The 21,233-nt window shown below is 44.9% G+C and overlaps 1 protein-coding gene across 20 annotated transcripts in view; it reads left to right on the top strand.

Moving 5' to 3' along the window:
- Eph (Eph receptor tyrosine kinase) overlaps positions 1-21,233 on the top strand; it is a 106,639-nt gene that overhangs the window by 8,944 nt on the left and 76,462 nt on the right. For 11 of the 20 annotated variants that reach the window (XM_089071612.1, XM_089071608.1, XM_089071600.1 and 8 more), the window contains exon 1: positions 720-1,907. The exons of 2 other annotated variants lie outside the window; for them this stretch is intronic. The gene's annotated coding sequence lies outside the window, so the exon portion shown is untranslated. Of the gene's footprint in view, positions 1-716; positions 1,908-21,233 lie in introns of those variants that run through there. 7 more of the 20 variants (XR_016138097.1, XM_089071597.1, XM_089071602.1 and 4 more) reach the window with 3 other exon arrangements.

Here is a 21,233-nt window from a genome sequence, read left to right as displayed (position 1 = left end):
AGAAGTATAATCGCATATCATATCTGATTGTCAAAAAAAGAAAATTTATTAAATTTATTAAATTTAGCTCCGACTTTGAATCGTTATTTTGCAAATATATTAAAAATAACGGCACGTACTTGACAACGTGAATAAGCATATTTATTTTAAATTTATACATACATAAATTTGATAAGAAAAATAAAATATATAGGCGCCTAAGATGCTGCCTCTCGAGATAATTCATTAGTACTATCGTTTATTACAAGTAAATGTTAATACTACAAGCTACTCGAGCAGAACTCACGCGGTGACTCGTGATCGCGGGTGCCGGCGGCAAAAATCAGTCACGGACGCGGGGGATACACCATCCGATGGCCTAGGACATTCCGGATGAGTGCGAGAGAAAACGACCGGCGATGTCATGCCGTCGGCATTAGCGCGCATGTGCGCGGGTTACACTTGACGGGCTCAAAAAATCAATGACCTCGCCGCCGCTCACCGCGATCTCGCAAGACCGGGTACGTCGCCGCTGCTTCATCGTCGATCATCGCGTCGGGGCTGAAGCGCGAACCGAAATCCGTTGATTGCTGAACGCTGTCGTCGCGACGTCGGGCACGGCAGCGTCGCGCACGCGACGCGACGCGACGCGACGCGCATCCGCGAGCCGATCGCACGCGTTGTCTACGAGCCAGGCTAGAGGGTTGCGACGGGGGACTGAGGAAGAGGGAGGGGAAAGTGCGAGAACGCGGAGAGAGGAGAAGAGAAAATGGCCGCGCGGCGCGGCGAGAGCGAGGGTGCAGCTCGGGTGGCGGCGCTAGTGTAAGACGGCCGAATAGCGGTACGCGCTGAAACCAGCCGGGCGACCTCCGCCGCTCCAGCGCTGCCGTTCGGCGCTCAGTTCGTGTCCTCTCGCTGCACACGACGGTTGCGCGAGCGTCGGCGTTTCGCCCCTACGTTCGCGTCTCGCGGAGCAGAAACTGAACAAAAAGAAAAGAAATCAAAGAGAGAAGAAAGACAGAAGGGAGGGACCGGACGGACTGTGTCTCGCGCGGGGAAGAAGAACGCGTAGTGCGACTAGATAAATAAACGCCGGGGGGAGAAACGGTGTCTGTCTCTGTTTTCCTTTTCGGAGTAAGGAACGTGAGACGCTCCGAAGGTGTCCCGCGCGGTTGGCCCGTCGCGTCGCCGGTCGCCCTCGCGACGCAGTGAAGTAGTCTGCAGTGAAAGTGGTGATAATCCAGTGCGCGTCGAACGTCGAGATATATTCGCCCGTGTTGTCCGCGACGCGGACTATCTGCTCCGGCGAGTCTCTCCTCGGGCAGATCGTACGCACGTACGGCGCAGCGATTCGCGACTCGCATCGGTACCAAGTGGCGTGCAGGGGGAGAGAGAGAGAGAGAGAGGGAGAGAAAGAAAGAGAAAGAGAGTGAGAGGGGAAGGTGGCGAGCGTGAGCGCGAGAGACAGCGCGAGAGAAGAGCGTGTACACCCCTCTCCCTCCCCGCGTCGCGTCGCGCGCGCGGTGCACCGCGCCGTCCGTCCACCTTTCGCGTTGCCGCGAGTGCACGGGATAAAATGGCGCTTGCTTTCGTCCGTGCACCTCTATCGACCGTGACGGACTGTTCGGCGGAATCGCGTCGGCACTACTCGCCACGGCCCTTCTGAAGGAACCAAACGACGTCCCGTGTGCGCTCCCGTCGTCGTTTCCCGTCGGCGATCCCCGATTGTCGACGCTGCCCGTCGTGATCGTCGTGCCCCTTTCTTCAATCGCCGTCGTCGTCGTCGTCGTCGTCGTCGTCATCGTCATCATCGTCATCGTGCGTCCGGGGTACTGTGTGTATGTGCGAATATTGAAGCATCAGAGGGAACTATCGCGATTTTTCAGAGCGGCGATTTCGGAACGAGTGAGCCAGAGTGAGCTTTCAAGGTGAGTCCAAGTCATATTTCTGCGACTTTTCTAACACTGTGACGATGTCCGAGAGGAATTCCTAAACGGATTTGTGTCATCCCGCATTGCGATAACATTGAAAGGTACTCTAGGACGTTGTGATTTGTTACCAGCAAATACCGAGCAAGTATCGCGATAACCAGCGTTAATCTATGACGCCCCAAAGTGACGCCTATAGATTATCGCTGTAGTGCCAGAGATTTCGAGGAACTGAATCTTGCGAATCCCCCCCCGTATCGGACTACGAATTGAGATCAAAGAATTGCCAACTGAAGATTAGAATTCGACCAGTCAAAATAAAAAGATTAAAATCGAGCTTATCCAATTGGTCGAATTTTAATCTTCAATTCGCAATTTTTATCTTCAATTCCTGGTACGAACTATAAACTTATGACATATAAAAAGACTTTAGTAGTAAATATATTGACCAATTGTAGCCAAGAATTTTTAAATGATCTCTCACGCTTTTATCTTCCAACTCTTGTTTCGTCGATTTATTTGCCGTTAAAATCTTAATAATTGCATTTTTCTACATGCCGTTAACTGTGGAGAAGACTCTGAACGTGGAATCACAAGACAACCCCGCGATATTCCACGGGGATTCGCGTAACGGCGAGGTACTAACGATCGGTATCACGGTGAAAGGCATTAATTCGCTTCTCTCGTTCGTTCGACCGTCCTGTAGATTCCTGTAGATTCTAGCGCCTTTTCTCGCGCTCGTCGTTACACGACATTTATCGTGCAAAATTGAAAAAATTCGAGAGCGCTTGAAGCGAGCGAACGCGCTTAATGAATTTCTTAGCTCTTTATTCTTTTCGAGATTCCTTCCCGAGTTTCTTTTTTCACAAGTTGATCGAATCGATATTTCATAATTAATACCTCATATATTAAATATCTAATCATTATGATACCATAATTGGTGATTAATGATCCTTATAATCTCCAAAGTTGCTTCTAAGGTCTCGTTCAATCACTTTCTACTTAGACTTCGTATCTATTTAACTATCATCGTCTTTTAAAAAATGTAAAAAATAGGAGAGAGAGGGAGAGAGAGAGAGAGAGAGAGAGAGAGAACGACATATTTTAATTTTTACTGAGAATACACAATGATTAAGTGACGAGGGAAACCTGACGTTTCGCGGACGGTTTTCTAGGGGGAGAAAAAAAAAAAAGGAGAAAAAAAAACACGGGGAGGGAAGTGGTGGACGCTATATGGCTGTGCAAAGAAATTTTTGGATGGCGAAGGTCGGCCAGCGACACGCGATACCATGTCCGCGTGTACATAGGCGACGCGCGAGTGTGTGCACAAGCGAGCACGAGCGTATAAAGTTTTCGCACGCGCCCAAACGCGCCGAAGAACGCGCCTTCGGCGTAGCGCGACGCACAAATACGCGCGGCGTGTATTTGTACCACACACGGGAAATGACAGGACACGACGTGTTTGAGCTCGACTCTACGCGCAAATATTTTACGCGGGCAAACACTCGCCGCGCGACGGATCGTACGGACCGTTCCCTCTCTTTCCCCCCCCCCTCGCTCCTCCCCCGCCCCCGCGCTAGAGGATTTTCTTCCTCGTCCCGTTACGTAATCCGTCAAACGTCAAAACGGTTCCGCAGCGGGGCAACTCTCTACCCGGGCGGTTTACCCTGCGTCCACTTTGTCTAATTTTTTTCCTTCCTAGGAAAAGGTAAATCTACCTTTTACATCTTCTTCAGATTAGGATAGGACAAAAAACTCTATTAGCGATTTATGTCTTGTGAATATCGTCCTGAATTCTTTAACTTTATTTCACATTTTGCGATTACTTGTATATTCATAATAACGACAATACGGCCAGAAGTGCAATGAATAAATCAATTTATTTTGAATATGACGATTTATTCTGCATTCTGTTTATCAAAATATCGTTTCATCCTGTTTAAACTTTGACGCTTGAAAATAAATCACCATATTTATTTAAATGAGATACAAACACACGTAGCATCGACTAAAACATTTTATTGACCAACTTAAATTCCAATAAATTCACATAATAGATATACGAGAAATGGTCATAAATGTCCAAGAGATCGGTCCGGGCGGGAAATGAATTTTCGTGACGCGATCGCATCACAAATATGTCGACGAGCGAACCGATCGTTATCGCGCGCGGCTGACAGTGGACGTTTAGTCAGATACGAGGTGTGGTAATTCTTGGACTATTGGATGAAAAAGAACTACAGCTCTCCGTTTTTCTACCTGTTGTTCACCCGGACAGGTAACGTGAATCGGCATTTACCTCGAGTTTGCGGAACGTGTCACGTTTTCAAACGTGACTGTGAATCGTGGTAACAAAGTTTTTCCAATGACAATCGCGCCAAGCGTGAAAATGGTTAGCCGAGTTAGAAAATATACTAAATTCACACGCGTGAAGTACGTGTTCTTTAAATTATATAAATACCGTCTTGAAAACCGAAGTAATCAATCGCACGAACCTCGATACTTGTACGTTAATCTCGAACAAAGATTTATTTATTTATTCGAATCAACGCTGGAACTTGTACTTTAAAAAGTATATAAGTACAAGGGAAAATGATTTTAAATGGCATAATTTTTGAGGGATATTTTTCCTTCTGTTATCTCGATTTTTTTTTAGTAATTATAGATGTAACTGGCACTTTTATGTTGTCAGGTACAGCGCGTACGTTTCGTACGCGTATGTTTATACGAAACTACTCTTTTTTCCGTATTTTTCCATTTATAAAATCTCTGTTTAACAGAGGAAAACACATGTTACGATGGAAAACGTGTAATTATTTAACACGCTTGCAGCAAAATGTTCCACGTTTTACAAAATAATCCCAGCGTCAAGGAGGCTAAACAGAGAAAGTATGCACGGCACGCAAAATAATGACAACCTAGTTTATTAACCATTAACTCGTCTATTAACCATTATACTCGTAACATTTAGCAGCTCGCGTGCAATACCGTGCTCTCGCGCATTCGTAAAACACGACAGTTTCAAAACAGTTTCCGCTTGATTCGCAGGCGTGCTGAAGTAGCGGCGGTGCCCTCGTTTCGCGATATAATCATATAATCGATTTGGTAATGATTGAATCGCCTTGCGCGATCCACGAGTACGTTTCGAATCGCAAGGAAAAAAAAACAAGGTTAATGAAACAACGCGAAAATTCCATCGTCTTTCGTAAGCGCCAGCAGTTATATTTATCGCGTTCGTATTTCAATCCTCGGGTGTTCTAATTGAGTTGATAGTTTATAAAAATTAGCTTACATTTTATTTTACGCATTTTTTTTTTGTATTTAAATCTTTGTCCTTTAACCTGAATCGTAATGTTATATCTGGTTAAATTTAAGCCAACGCGACTAAAACTTCATATTACTTGTATGTCGTAATCTGGTAAATTGGAGTAAAACAGAGCTTCCAGAAAGCTACACACACACACACACACACACACACACACACACACACATATATATATATATATATAGAATGTCTTTAAAGCTATATGCATGTGATGGTGTAATTATACAAAAGGTATATCCGGGTGACTTTAGAGAGACTCCCAAGGTGCATCAGAGGGTTTAATCGCGCGTGCACGTAGAATATAGGCACCCGCAGCGACTTACCCCGTGTCCCTCGTTTTCCCTCGTATTTACGGCGACGTGACTCCGTAGCTTACGCAATTTCATAAATGAATCGGCCCGCTTCCGTCATTAGGACGTAATTCCATTTTCGGCATTCTCCCCTTTTACTCGCTCTCTCGCCACGATTAGCCTCAATTCGCTGTATAACATATAAAGGCCGCTAATTTGTCCCGTATCTTCTTTCCTCTCGCGCCCAGACGTGTCTATCGTATTTCACATGTTAGAGACACACGGGCGAGACGGCTAGAGACGGAGCGAGAGAGCGAGAGAGCGAGAGGGAGGGAAAGAGGAGGGGGGAGGGGAGATAGAGAGAATAAGAGAGAATAAGAAGACGCGCCGGCAACGTGAGAACGGATCCTCTCGATGTTTGTCTCCGCGCTCGTGGCGCTATCCGGTCGTCAAGATCTTGCCCGATAATCGTCGGCGGACCGTTAGACGAAAACGATCGCGAGCCCCGCTGAGATATCGCGTTGCTCCCCTTTCCGTATCTCCCTTCTCTTCCCGCTTCTCATCTCGCTGTACGTACGTATGTGCGTACGTACGCGTGCACGCTCCCAGGGACGAATCTGCGTGGAAATTAATGAAATCTAAGCCCCAGCCGACCCCATAGGCACCCTTTAGAACACCTCGAACCCGAAACGCAACGTTAACGTCCGGCAAATGTTTTCCGGCAGGACGCTTTGACGGAAAAATGATATCTCTCTTATCTTAACTCTTACACAGAATTGAGATATAAGAGTTAAGATATAATATAATTTAGGTTTAAGATATATTATAATAGTTGTATCCGTTTTGGCTGACTCCATTGTCATCTGAGACACGAGAAGAACTGCATGACTGTAGAATAATTAATTGCCACAGGCCTGGGAAACCGAGAAAACCGGAAACGTCATGGAAATTTAAATTGGTCAGGCGAAACACATATAAAAAAGTCTGGAATTTCGAACTTTGCTCACTGCATTTCCTTAAACGCTTTTATTCTAAAAAACACATAACTTTTTCAACATTTTTATTTGATCGCTCTTTTTTGCCATCATATCCTTTTTTCCAATATTTATTTTTTGTTGGCCTGAAATTTTTTATTGCATTCAGAATTATATTACTAAACTTCCAAATGTCACGTATGTCTAATATAATATAAAAGCTACCTTTCTTGTAATCCCTGCTTCTAAACGCTAAAACTCAAAATTACATATTGGTCTCATCTCTGGAAAAGTCAGAGAATTTCAGAATTTACTTACTCCGTGACAACTCTAATAATTTTCCTCTCGAATGTATATTTGCCAACATTTCGCGTTATATGAAGGAAAAAGGGGGCCAGCGTTATCTTTAACACCACTATATTTGCGTACGCTCTAGAAACGATTATTAGTCCCCCAGGTCTCGGTGAGCTCTCGTACTGCGCTCCTGAGAGGCAATCTCATCGGCGTGGCGAGGATCGGAGCAATTAATTATGATTACTGGTATTATTAGAGACGCGTACTGGCGTATCTATCGGCGGCCGACACAGCTGCGTGTGCGTGTGCGTGTGCGTGCGCGTGCGTTCCGTGCGTTCGTTCGTCCGCGACATGCTGACTCGGCCTGTTCGTCGGACATGTACTCGCTCGCGCACACGCTCGGCCGTAACTCGTCGCTGGTGTAATTGCATCGTGAAAGTGTTACAAAGCGATTCCCGTCGGCCCTGTGGAAATGCGTCGCGTAGCGTCGCTTCGCGTCGCTTCGCGTCGCGTCGCGTCGCGTCGAGTCGACTCGCGTAGTCGCTCGATCGAGCGCACCCACCGCGGACTTGTAGACTTGTGTAGTGAAAGTAGTGCAACCACCTGGCTCGTCCTTTGAAAACCTGCGAGCCGTACGTGCATACCTTCGGCATGCATGCGCCAATCTAGTCCCGCGAGTTAAAGTCGAACTTCTTGAGCCGTTCCTGAGGAGGAAAGTTGTTCTCATCTCGAAAAAAGGCTCGATCGAGACGCAGGTAGAACAGCACGCACGAGGAATCGTCATATCTTTAGAATACGCCTTCGTCAATAAGGCATACATTTCTCAATGTACAACGAGTCACGGGATTGTTATAATATTTATCTATTTATGAATTTTTCGGATATTACAAAAACATTGTATATATCTCGCTTTTTCCATCATACGTTGGTATTTTTCTATCGTCATTTTTCTGTGTTTGAAATGGTCCAGATAAATCCATGAAACAACAATGGTTTTTGGAAAATCCTGAAACAATCCGGGATTTAGCGGGGCATTAAGGAAGTTTCACAAAACCTTGAAATGCGTCGTCATGGACAAGCCGGTCGATTATAATCTCGCTTCTCTCACATGTCCGACCACGCCGACAGGTCCTGCTGCAACCGCGTGTAATCTCGCTCGCTCATCTGGGATCTAGGATTACCTGGTGGTCGTCGCCGACGACCGACGAGTGCACGTAGTTCGAATTGCATTGTGCGCGCGTGCATCTCGGGGGATATTACTACATTTGCGAGCTTCCATTTCGACCGGACGCGGAAAATACTTACGAGACGAGATAGAATCTTCGAGATAGCGCCGTCGTATCGCATTGCGTAGTGTCGCTTCCGACGCGAGCGTGCTCGTGAAAATTCAATTTTCCGAGTCGGCCTCTCGACCGGCCGATTATTTATATTTATCAAGAAAGAAAGAAAGAAAAAGACCTCTCTCTATCTCTCCTCGTAATATATTATTATTGCCAGACGAAAATGATCGCTCCTAATGGGAAAAATTCACAACCGCGATATTTTAGCGACGACCTTTGAAAGTCTCTAATGATCAATCTTTAAGTTACAAATGATACTTCTAATTTCCTATTATTGGATAAAATGCACATTTCACAATGCATTGTACCGCTCGTGTAACTTGAAACAATTTCCTTTCTCCTTTGATTGCAATTTCTGGAAAATCGACCGACAATCGTGACTTTTTTCGATCGATGGCACGATATTCGTGCCACGTTCCTTTCGTAAAAGAAAAAAAAAAAAATTATCGAGTTACAATTTAATATATGTAAGCATTATCTGTGCGCGTTGGTACATTTGTTACAGTCATCAGATACCACTCGAACGATTAATTACATCCCTACGTTGCTAATCCCCATCGTTTAAAATTGTACGTCACGGCCATTCGGTGATCTCACGTGCGCGTTGAAGATCGTTAGATCTTTACAGATGATTGATATCGAGGATTTCTTCACGGTCTTTAAACGAGACGAATAGAAATGTCACCTTATCTGCTTACGACAGAGTCGGACGAGCGTTCAACGTGTTTCCATGCTCGCGTCTTCGCTCTTTAGTCTACAAATTACGCGCGATACGAGATTCTCGGCTACTGGAATTTTTAATGGGCCCCTCGGCTATTTGCATACTTTCCATGACAACTGCCACGGACTGACTTACTGCCTCGTATCGAGCGACACGTCCGCCTCAACGGCGGAATATTGATAATTATCCCGCTGGAATTAATAAATCCCGTTAGAAGGATCGATGGGGGAATTTTCATTCCCGCCTAAAAGCAAAAATATTCGTCGAGATCCCGCTTAAAGATTAACGCGATTATCTCGATACTCCCGACGGCGTTTAAGCGCACGATTTTTCTTAATGTTCGCTTTCGATATCAAATTTCTCTTACATCCAGCGTGGTTCCCACCGTGCGCGCACATCGTTAACGATCCGACAACTGTAAAGAAAAGGAACCGTCGGTTAAAGAAGAAAAAAAAAATAACCGGTCGTTACGTAATTTTGATTTATTCGCGAGTTTTACTCGCGGAGTTATGAGCTTCGAAAGAGAGAAATGTTAATTTTTTAGTTTTTACATACTGCTCGCGCGCGTGTGTGTGTGTGTGTGTGTGTGTGTGTGTGTGTGTGTGTGTCGAAATATTCACAACATGTGAGTTACGATTATATACGTCCCTCCGTCCCTCCATCCGTCCGTTCGTTCCTCCGTTCCGCTGGAACACGATCTCTTAGGCTATTCGAGTCGCGGTGCAACGAACGAGATGGCGATCGATTCCACCGTATCGGGATATCGGGCAACGATCTAGGGAGTCTAGTCCGAGAGCACCTGCGTGATATAGTAATAATAATTACGACAGTATAACTCGCGCGCCGGGTTGCAAAACTCCCCGTGGATATCGCGACACTGCGCGCCACGGGGTGAAAGGTCTCCCCACCTAGATATCCGTAAAGAAGCTTATCGCGGTGGTCATGTGCCCACGTATACACGTACACGTACACACCTGCGTGCGTATGTATTATTCGCTCGGAGTGCAAAGTCGACATCGTGAAATTATTAGGAATTCACGGATGGTTTATCAATGATGGGCGATTTAATTAAAACGTTCGGGCGGGCGCCTTTTGCGAGCGTCGATATACTCGTGCCCGTCGATATTAATTTGCGAAATCGGCCGCGAGACAAATGCTTTCGTCGACCTAATTGTTCGACGCTCGGGCGCTTTATAAGCGGATCCTCGCGCGTGGCCAGCTCGCATTTACATACATTACGGCCGCGCACGACGGCGACGTCGAGAAACGACGGGTACGAATGTCGGTAAACGTTATCTTCGATTTTTCGACTTTTCGAGACCGCCTCCTGTCTCCTTATTCATCGGGTATTACGTACTTTCTCTCGCGCCGATCATCGCCACCAGCCACCGGGAGGATAAAGCGATCGTTATCGCCTTTTGCGAAAGAGTCATCCGTCACCCCGGCCAAGTGCGAGGAAGGGAGGGAGAAATGCGATGGTCTTCTTTTCGCTCATGAATTTCTCGCGAGGGTAAACGCGGCTTTATTGTGTCCACGTGACCGACCGCTCCAACTTTCTGCTTTAATGATCGACACGCGCGTCCCTTTAATAACGATTACTGTGATCAAAAGCATTGTCCAAGATGCATTTACGCGTAGAATAAACGATTGCACGTTTATTAGAGTCAGCAAGTTTTATCAGGATATTTTTTTAATCCTATTCGTATTTAGGTTCTTTTAACGAAAACGCAAAACAAAAGCGGAATTAAATCAATTAGGAAGGAAATGAAATAAATTTAAGATACTTAGAAGCGGTAGATAAAGTCACAGAATTTATCTTTTTCTTAAATAAGAGACGAAAAATAACGATGTCGTGATAAATTCGGCGAAAAAATATTCGACTCTCGTCTCTCGTCGAAATGAAGATTCGATCGCCGATTCAGGGAGGGCGTGCATTATTATTCGATAGCGGTTCTAGAAGGGAGAGCTCTTTTGGTTGGTAGGTGAAGAATAAATTTCGCACTGTCACTGGAGGAGATAAATGTGGCAGCCGTCGCGACGAATGGAGAAGTCTGGCTCCGATTATCGATATCGTTCGCGGCCCTTCGCACCACGCACGTTAACGGTGCGATCTTTCTTTTTTTTTTTTTTTTTTTTACATTTTAATCCCTCGGCATCATTTCGGGAATTGCCGTAAATTCAAGAACAACGATAAATCTTGTGAGAGATTGACTCACTTAAAATCCGAAATTTATTCTTTTATACTAAAGTCCCGTATTAGAAATTTTATAGTATTAATTATGTCTGCAACAAGGCCGAAAGAAAGGCCTAAGAAAACAACGGTGTAAAAGTATACTTTTTGTATTGCCGTATTGTAATAGGATATATTCGACTCGTTAATGACGAAAGGATGAAGACCGGAAGAGTCGTATTTTCTGAAAACCGGCGCCAGGGGAGAGTACCCTACACGACAAATTACCGGCGATAATTACCAGGATTTCGTTCGCGTTGGGGGCGACGGAGATCTAGGTTTATTTTTCTGTTGACGGCCCGTCGTTGAATGGAGGAAGAGTTTGGCCTCTCCTCTCCGTCCGTCCGTCCGTCCGTCCGGCTGCTCGAGTTTCATGGGAATCTGGCCAATGGTTCCTCTCCGTGGCCTTCTCCACGAGCCTTTCTTACGCGCGCCTTACGTCGCGCATATGGCCACGTTTTTTCGCTTTCTTACCGGCGACGGGCCATTTTTTGGGAAGTGGGCGTACCTCTTTCCGGTTTTCGGTCCATTGTGTTCCGTCCTGCCTTGTTTCGCATCGCTCGCTCGCGGGGAATGCGCCGACGTTGCACTCGCGCGCGCGCGCGCGAGCGCGTGCAGGCACAGGACCGGATTATCCCTACCTGTTCCCCTGCCACGCATGCACGTATACAGATATATCCCCGCGCCTGCCGTGGTACGCGCCGCGTTTCCTATACGTCGTACGGGAGAGGTATTTTCGCGTTGGAACACACGCGGCAACCCGTTTCGCTTAACGCTGCCGCGGCATGGCGATGATTAAACTGGAAAGTTGAATCCACTCTCGCAGAAATCTATCTATATCTCGCGCTGAAAAAGGATCAATAAATTCAATTTCATCTGTTTTCTTTTTTTTCTTTCTTTTTTTACATTCGATTCTCGAATGTAAAAATTTATATAAAATTTGAGTATACAAAAGGGTTTGTACCGTCCATTATCCTCGAAGAGCGAAATCCTGATAATTATCGTCGGATATTTCGTCATGTGAAATAACACATTCTTTCCTAGCGTCGCTTTTCTGAAGAATTATATTTCCAACCTTACTATACTTTTATCATTAACTAATCGTACACGTTGTACGGAAAAGTTTTAAAATAATTATTCAAATGATTATTTAAATGTTTGCTAAATCTCACGATTTATTCGGTCGTAAAAAAATTTTACTCGAGACAATTAATTTTCTCACGTAAACTCGAATACCAATCTTGTCGGCTGGACGTTACTCGGCTTATCGTTCTATTAATCGCGATCACAAGCGCGTGACATTAGGCCCGAGCCGTCATAAATCATGTATCTGCCTCGGCATCTTTACGCGAGAACCCAGGCTTTCGAGCTTAAAGTTTTATCGCGCGAATGCGCACGTTCGAGCGATCGCGCTCCGCTTTCTGAATTTTCCAATAAAAAGATCGCCGCGAGTATATAACGCTCGAGCACAGCCGTTGAACCGGAAAGATTTAAACGGCTACCTATTTATGCCGTCTACGGTTAATAGCACCACGCTGCCAATAGCCAACCGGTCTAACTGTTCAGTGGCAAATAGATATTGAAGAACGACGACAGCGTGCCGCATTTTGATGAAGGATTCCGCGCGAGAGGAAGACGTGGCCACACGAGATGGTAGAAACCGTTAGAACTAGTACTTCTCTCTTTCTCCTTCTTCTCCTCCTCCTCCTCCGCCTCCTCCCCCTCCTCCCCCTCCTCCCCCTCCTCCTCCTCCTCCTCGCCTCCTCCGTTTAGCCTTCTGCTCGCGCGCGCGAACGGTTATCTCGTCGAGAGGATCAAAAGATTCGGGTCGAGGTTAATCTCTACCTCCTCGTCGTCCGACAGGCACCTGCGATTAATTTCGTACCTTTTCCTCCAGTTCTTCGATATTCTTCTCCCCGTCTTCTCGCCCCCTCCCCTCGGATTTTCGCGATTTTCGAGAAAAGGGGTAGCGAGGGGACGCGTTCACGATAGTCGAGGACGAAAAATTCCAATTTACCTCGACTCTCGCGCATCTTAATACCCTGTAATTTCGCGCGTAAATATTTACCATAAGAATATCCGCTCGGCGAGCGGGGATTCGCAACGGCGGGGCATTTTTTCACGTGAGAGACCGCGCGCGCGCGATTATTTTCGCGATCGATGAAGAGAGGAGTACATTGTTCGCGTTGCTCGCCCTCCCCCCCCCCTCCCTTCCCCCTCCCTCTCCTCGCTTCCTCTTCCGCGATCCGTCCGCCGCTCTCTTTGCTCTGCAAGCCCCGCCGAAATGTGTAAATTTACGGATCAAACGGCACGTTAATCGATCCTTACGACATCGGGGCTCCGAGTTCGCCGCGCGGTATGTTTGTCCGGGATCTTTATTCACCGCTCCTAGTTTGCGCCGTCTATCGGGATGAAAAGAGCCCCAGAAGAAGAAGGATCCAAAGGCTTTCGACCGGCCCCCGTCTTCGCTTCTCCTTTTTTACGATACGTACACGTTTGATGTGTAACGTGTGTCAGCTTTTCTCCCATCTCTTTCTCTCCTCCACCCCTCCCCCCCCCGCCCGGCTGGACCTCCCGAGTTCTCTGCTCTCCGCCTCGGGAGAATCCTTGGCTAAATATTTGACGTGCGAGCGCGCGCAGCTGCGACGGGATTCCGAAACGCCGAACAAACGACTGGGGATCGGCAAAGATACCGTTCATTATGAAATTCCACCTGGTAATCAGAGGATGGAGACTCCTCCACTTTGCGAGCGCAATGGACCGAACTCCTTTTAACAAATTGTTTACCATAAGACCTACCTCTGCTTGATTTTGAATAACGCTAAAAACTTTAAATATTATTTCAATACGCACATTAAGGAAATTAGAAAAAAATTTGACAGGTCTATTTAGCAAACCTAAATTCGTAGATCCACACTTCTGAAAACCTTTCGACTTGATTTTCCGTCTAATTTTTAGTCTAGTCGAGTGGTACTTCGTCCTATTCTCTGCCAGAAAGTAAATTGTCCATTTAAAAGAGATTCATACGTATGTAGAAATCAATAATCATTGTCGCGTGCAGCTGATGAAGAAGCATCGAGTCGGAATAAACGGTCCGCCTGGTCGGCACGCACTCGAAAAGAGAGCGTCGCGGCGGGAGCGTCTTTTGAGAAAAATATCTAGCGATTCTACCGAAATTTCACGCTGTTTAACCAATCGCGACAGTCCGTCACCTGCCTGGTGGCCGATGGCGTGTGAGAAAGCATCGTTTAACGCACAAACTCGGTAAAGCGGATCGCTTTCCTTTGTCAGCAGGATGCGCGCGTGTGCGCACTGTCCGGAAATATCGACGTCGTGCTTAGGAGGGATGCCAACGTCGAAGCATACGAGTGTCGTGTGTGTGTGTGTGTGTGTGTGTGTGTGTGTGTGTGTGTGTGTGTGTGTGTGTGTGTGTGTGTGTGTGTGTGTGTGTGTGTGTGGTGTAAATGTGTGCGCGCGCGTATTACATCTGAGGCCTTTATGCCTCGACGTGGGACACCTGGGGTCTCTCTCTCTCTCTCTCTCTCGCTCTCTCTCTCACTCTCGCGGAGACGACACTACCGATTCGACACATCTCCGTATTGAAAGCCGTTGTCCATCCGCTCGTGTAAAAGCTGATCGGAAATAAAGAGAGGGCGGGTCAATTTGTCCGCACGATTTGGAGAGCTCGTGGGGTGGATTGCGCCATGTAACGTTCTCCCGCTGAGAACAAACGCTATATAACGCCGTTGGAGCTTCAGTTAACACGGGATACATACCGATTATCGATCGTGTGCGATTTTGACCGTCCCGGTGCTAATGCATTCTCACGTTTGCTCCATCCTCCTAACCGCTGTCTAATCACCTCCGTATGATATGCTCCATTTTTTTGTCTTATTAATGATTTCTATTAAAATTAATTTGAATAGGCTCACAGGATTATCGGCTTCACCTGTACAATCACCGGTACAGGTGAAGCGAGAATGCGCGTAAATTACAATCCGAAGTATATTCGCAATTAGAATTCATCAAGAGAGAGAGAGAGAGAGATTTATCGCTGCCTTTATTCCATCAAACAATGCTTTGAGAACGATTCTCGATGTAACGTTTCCAGATATCGGTGCGGTATATTGGCGATAGATTATAGATTAATATCTCACCGCCACGAGTTTTCTCAGAAATGGTGAGTCAACTTTTTGTATCGCGCATCGCGGCATTATTAATACCGAGAACCGACAACGCGGAGTACGAACCAGGTTTCTTATCGCGTTTATTATCATTAATATTGCGAAAGATAAGAGGCGAGAGAAAGAGAAGGAAGCGCCTCGTGAGAAGAGGCGAAATAGGATTCGTTAGATCGATCGCGGCGTTACACGCGCACTCCTTTTGGTTTTATCTGCGGCCAGGCCGTGCGATGCCAAAGTGGGTTAAGTCAATGTGTTCAAAGAGAGAGATCGATCTAAAAAGTCATATTTACTGGATTTTCCTTCGGCCGACCTGAACGCCGCGCGCTTCCCTCCTCTCTTTATTCCTCTCCTTCCTTTCTCTCTCGTTCCTTCCTTCGCAACGCCTATGATAAGCCCGAACGGGCTGCCGATGATTGCGATAATGGTCATTCATCGACAGGCAGCTCTCGTAAAAAGGTTAATGATTCAGGCCTCGCCGCGGTCGTTCAAAGAAGGCTGAAAGAAAGATATGTAATGCGTATATTTTATAACGTGTAACATCCCGACGCGTGCTATTTAAATATGCATTCGTCGTCTTATCGGTAATAACGGTATATATTCGCGTCTCCTATTTGTTTTAAAATAATTATTGTACGATATATCGAGGTTTCGCATTGAGGAGATCCCGGCGCTTCGTTAAATATGATTTATGTATGCTGTTATCATCACGTCGCGATTTACGCGTAGGCGTAAAGGCTCATTCGTGCCGATCGCGCGAGAAGTCCGCGACATTTTCCTCAAAAAAGAATTATTTGCCGATGATTTATTCGTCAATAAATAATTCGACCTGGTATTTATAACGAGCCGACTCTCGCGCGCGCGCGCGCGCGCTGATCGAGCGTCGACAATGTAAGAGCTTTATAGCCGTAAAAGCATCCGCTTTCATTATTCATAACTAATAATTCACGAGATTACAACTGACGGAGATTATATTTTTCGAGACCACTCGCGTTTGCACGTACGTGAACCTTACACTTTAGCAAACGAAGGCAGGTAAAACACGGATATATATTTAATGTTCGCTTTGATGTTCCGAGCAATATCTCTATTTCTGCGTGATTGTTAAATTTTGCAGTCGCTGCCTTGATGAAAAATTTACTTGATCTCAGTTAAATCGTAGACAGATACGTCATACGAAAATCGCGTAAATTATGAAAGCGTCCTTTATAATAAAGGGATTTAAAACGATACAAGTAATCAAAAAAAAAAAAAAAAAAAAAACGATCGAATGTTACTCTCGGAATAACGATTTTAATAACGATAACAACATTATTATAACGTATATAACACACACGGCTATCTATTATCGGGAATAGGGCCTCTATCTAACGCATTACGAAATCAGTGTACAAATCCTTAATTAGCGGTTTTACTCCTCGATTAATTTTCAACAGACGGGGAGCCCCCCCCCCCCCGATCCTTTGTACGTGTCGACGAAGTGAAACGCTTAATCGGCGCCCCGAGTGGATCCTCTCGAAAATTGAGAAATCAGGAGCGCGCGTTCAACGAGAAGAACGTGCGCACGCCGTATGCGTGTTTCTCCCCCTTTCCCCCCTCCGCCCGCTTTTCTCCTCTCCCTCTCCCCCCCCCTCCCCCTCGCTGTCCGTCTGGACTGGGTTATATACGGAGTGCACGTCCACCTTTCCTCTCCTATCGGGCGGCTACATTAGCCTTTGTAGATAGCGTTAAGTGCTCCTGAGTATATCCAGGCCCGGCAATGCCGGCGGATCCAGCTGTCTCGGTATATATCGGTACGTGCGATGCTCGGATGCCCGGCGAGCTCGACGACGACGACGACTACTAGTCTAGCTACGAGATCGCTTCCTTTCGAGCACCGCACGTTACTCGAACACGATCGGCGTTGCATCGGGAGATTTTCCCCCGTTCGATTGGAGATCGTTCGCCCGGAACGAGACGACGATGATTTCCAAGATGATTTTTTACGGGGTGGAAAATCGGAACGAGCCGCGTGTTAAAAGTATTTTATTAATAATGAGAAATTTATTTATTATGAAATGTGCGTGTATTATACGGGGAGAGGGAGAGGGGGGGGAGTGTTTACCACCCGGAAAAACTACCTGGAATTTTCAGGGAATTTGTTTAAGAAGGGAGGGAATTCACTTGTGAATTTTCTTGAAAGCTAGAGAACTTTTTTTGAAGCTGCTTTTTTTTACTATCTCATTTTTATATAGAGAGTTTACCAACTGAATTGTTAACGATAATAATGGACCTCTGTTTTAAACATTATTTATTTTAATTGTCTTATAAAAGTTGAATTTTATACATTATATATAATAATCGTTGTTTATAGCTTTTAAAAACAAAGTTTGAAAATTTTATACACTATTAGATATTTATTTTTTAAAATTCTTATTTTTTCCCAGTTTTTCAAATTTAGTGATTCTTAATTTTATTTCATGATTTATAAACTTTTATGAATCGAAAATATGAAAAACTTTGATAAATATATATTTATTTATAAGATACGTTTAAAAATATTTTTATTTTACCTAAAATTTTTAACGAATTAAAAATCAGAGAATTTTTTTTTTAATAGATACCCTGCACGTATACACATCTGAAAGTGGAACAAGTACACTCTGCTGATATCAATTAGAATATCGATAACTATCGGATAATGGGAATAACAATGTTCGAAGATTACCCTGGCTCTTTGTTCGATGGGGATTTTCTTAAAAAAAAAAAGGCCGCGTATCTCCCATCGGGAGTGCGATTTTCCTTGAAATCGCACGAATCATCAGAGGACGCATTCGCGCGCGAAATTACTAATTATCGCTTTCTGGTAGGAATAATGGTGATTACGCTCGTTATAATTCTAGCGAGTACCGGGACTTTTTATTTTCGCCTTGGCTCTCGAGGCCTTCTTCGCGCGCGAGTCATTAGTATCGCTCGTCCCGGCGTTAGTGCCTCGATAATACGCGCGCCGAGACTCGCCGCGCGCGAATGTACCAATTATTGAGCTTGAATGAAAAATGGACGGATGGCGCGAGAAAGATATCTATATATATATATATATATAGATGGCGGTCACATATATAGATATATATATATATGGCGGTCACTCCTTCCCGCGTTAGAATATAATTCCCGCGCGTCCGAACGGATCGCGCGCACTTTTCTCGTCATTCGCGTGAAACGCGACACATTTCGGTGGAACGGAACGGTCGCTCCCTCGTTTTCCTTTTCTCGCGATCTGAAAGCAGAGTACGTGTAATTCAACCGGGTCTACTCGGACTTTGAGACGTGCGAACTAATAATTTGTCTCTCGCGCCGCGATTCGTAACTAGTGGAAGTTAATAAAACGTAATGACAATGTCGGGCGCCGAGTAAAGCGAGATATACGTGTCATGCATGGGGCTGTAATCTTGTATGTAAAGCAGCCCGCCATTGTATATGGTAGTACGAGTACCCGTAGTTACGAGAGGGTCTACGAGCGAGAGGAGGCCCTTCTCCCTGCCTCGAGGCGACCGAGATTCTAACAACATCGTCCACGGCGCGATGATGCGCACCAGCGGGCTGGCGCACCTGATCAATGATCCGCGAGCGATTTTTCATTTCTGGCGCGTCGATCTCCGCCTGCAAAGCGGCCATTTATTCCGCAGACTCGTGTTGATCTAGCCAGGGAAATAATAAGAACGTTTTTATTGAAAAAAAAAAAAAAAAAAATAGAGCGAGCGCAAGGGGAAGCCCAAGAAGAAGAAGAGTCTGTCAAAAGTAGATTTGATTGGTTAAAATTCTGGTTCTCGATTCTAAAATAAATTTTTTTGTCCGTATATCATTGCTTTTTATATGCTTAAGATGCGCGTGACTTCGGAACTTGATAGGCGGATCGTCTGTATAAAATGCCTATCTCCGAGCTTATTCGTCGAAAATTTGGACGGCCAGGGGCAATGAAACGCGCGCGCAACGAAAACAAACGGCGGGTGGTGCACGGCGAGAAAAATCGTGGAGGCACGACGCGACTCGTAAAAGTCTCGGTAAAAAGTCGTAAAAACCATACTCAACCGGCGCTAAAGTCGTAACGACGACTCCACGAGTTACGGCTTTGACGATCGACCGGTCTCGTCTTTGCTTTCGTTGGTGCTTTAATGAAAGGGAGAAAAAAAATCCGTATGAAATGGCACGCATCAAGCGAAACGCACGATTTAGTCATGTTGAAAAATATAATTTTGGCCAGAATCAATCTCGTTATTTATTTTGTCGTTCAAAATTCAATCACATATCTCATATAATTACAATCGAATATTACAAATATTTGAAATTTACTTTATGCAATATAATTAGCAATATAATTATAATAATACTTTGTACGTGTGTACACCGAGATGTAATTACATTTACGAATTTATTTAAAATTGAAATATAATTGAAGTAAAATATTTTATATGATGCAAAATCGCAATGTAGTTACGTTGTAATCGCGCGCTTTCAAATTTATCTCGCCGTCATCCGCCGTCGTTGCGGCGCATTGATTTTTTTCTACCGCTTTTATAACTTTGGCTGGTTACAGATGCATCAGCTTTCTGGATACACGTTAAAAGTATCTTTTATAGTGCTCCTGGGACGGTGCAAACGCGATTGTGTACGCATATACACATCTGTGTGACCAGAGGCAATTCGAACCACGTATACGCGATCACTCCCCGGTGACTCGGTCTATTTTCGAAATTCCATCCCCCTCGACCAACGCCAAAGTGCACTCCCGTGTAGCGCATTGTCGTTACGATTACTTTTCCTTCTCGTTCCTTCTCATTTCTTCCTTAAACGCGAGCACCGGACTCGCGGGCTAATCGAAGAAATCTGATCTAGTATCTCTGCACGCTTATTCTTAACTCTTAACGAAAACGTGTAAAAAAAGTATGCATGTATGTGTTTCATAAAGTTTATAATTATTATTATGACTATTATTACTACAATCGATATAATTTAAATAATTTCTATTTATATCTTATCAAATTTTTTTATGTAAGGTGGTAAATTTTTAAGTTGACTTAATTTATAATTATCTTTGTGCCACATATCGTAACATAAAATGAGTTATTTTCTTGAACATTTAATATATATTGGTTATATAAAACAAAAGTATTATGTTATTCTAAAACAAAGTTTTTTTAAAATATTTCTTTTAAATATGTAGTAATGCATCTCATTTTTCCAATTTCCATCGAACAAAATTATCGCGTAAACATAATCTTCGTCTCGTTTCCTTGATTAATTGAACCCCCTTCTTGTCTTCGAGGGTAACGTGGCAGCGCCACGATGATTTATTTCTTTTTATGCTCGACACGCCAGAACGCAGCGCAAGTTTACCATGTGACACCGGCAATCTCGTGGGTATCCCAAAGGAATTTTAAAAGGTCCGATTTATCATAGTTTCTCCGAACGTCGGCTCGGTCGTCGATCCTCTTAATTGGGGGATGCTTGTATGACGCGGAAGAGAGACGGCTTGGGAGAAAGACGGCTGGTTTATTCTACCGGTAATTAAAAATTCGTACATCTCACGCCGAGACCGGGCTACTATTCCCAGGTCTCGATTAATTATCGCCCGGAGTGCGTTTCATTGTCAGGATTATTCTTTCGCGGAGGCCATTACACCGCGGGGCCGAAAAAGGTAAAGGCCGGGAGGGAGTCGGAGGAAAGGGCGCGAAGAGAAAAAGAACGTTTCGAGAAGTCCACTTTACCGTAGGCGCGAAATTGCGCGGAAAGAAAGTGCCGGGGTGATGCCCGGTAATCGAAGGTTACCTTCGGATCCCGTTCAAGGTGTACGAGATGTCTGTCTCGCTCGGGTATACCGTTAATTCGGTACGCGCGCAGGTCGGACATCGCGATATAATAATTAATAATTATCGAGATAAGAGTATATATATATATATATATATATATATATATATATATATAAAATCCCATG

The sequence above is a fragment of the Pogonomyrmex barbatus genome, unplaced genomic scaffold, assembly GCF_055798465.1.
Source record: "Pogonomyrmex barbatus isolate J1 unplaced genomic scaffold, ASM5579846v1 scaffold12, whole genome shotgun sequence".
In the NCBI taxonomy this organism is placed as follows: domain Eukaryota; kingdom Metazoa; phylum Arthropoda; class Insecta; order Hymenoptera; family Formicidae; genus Pogonomyrmex; species Pogonomyrmex barbatus.
The sequence above is the reverse complement of the archived record's forward strand: the minus strand, read 5'-3'. Positions and strand labels throughout refer to the sequence as shown.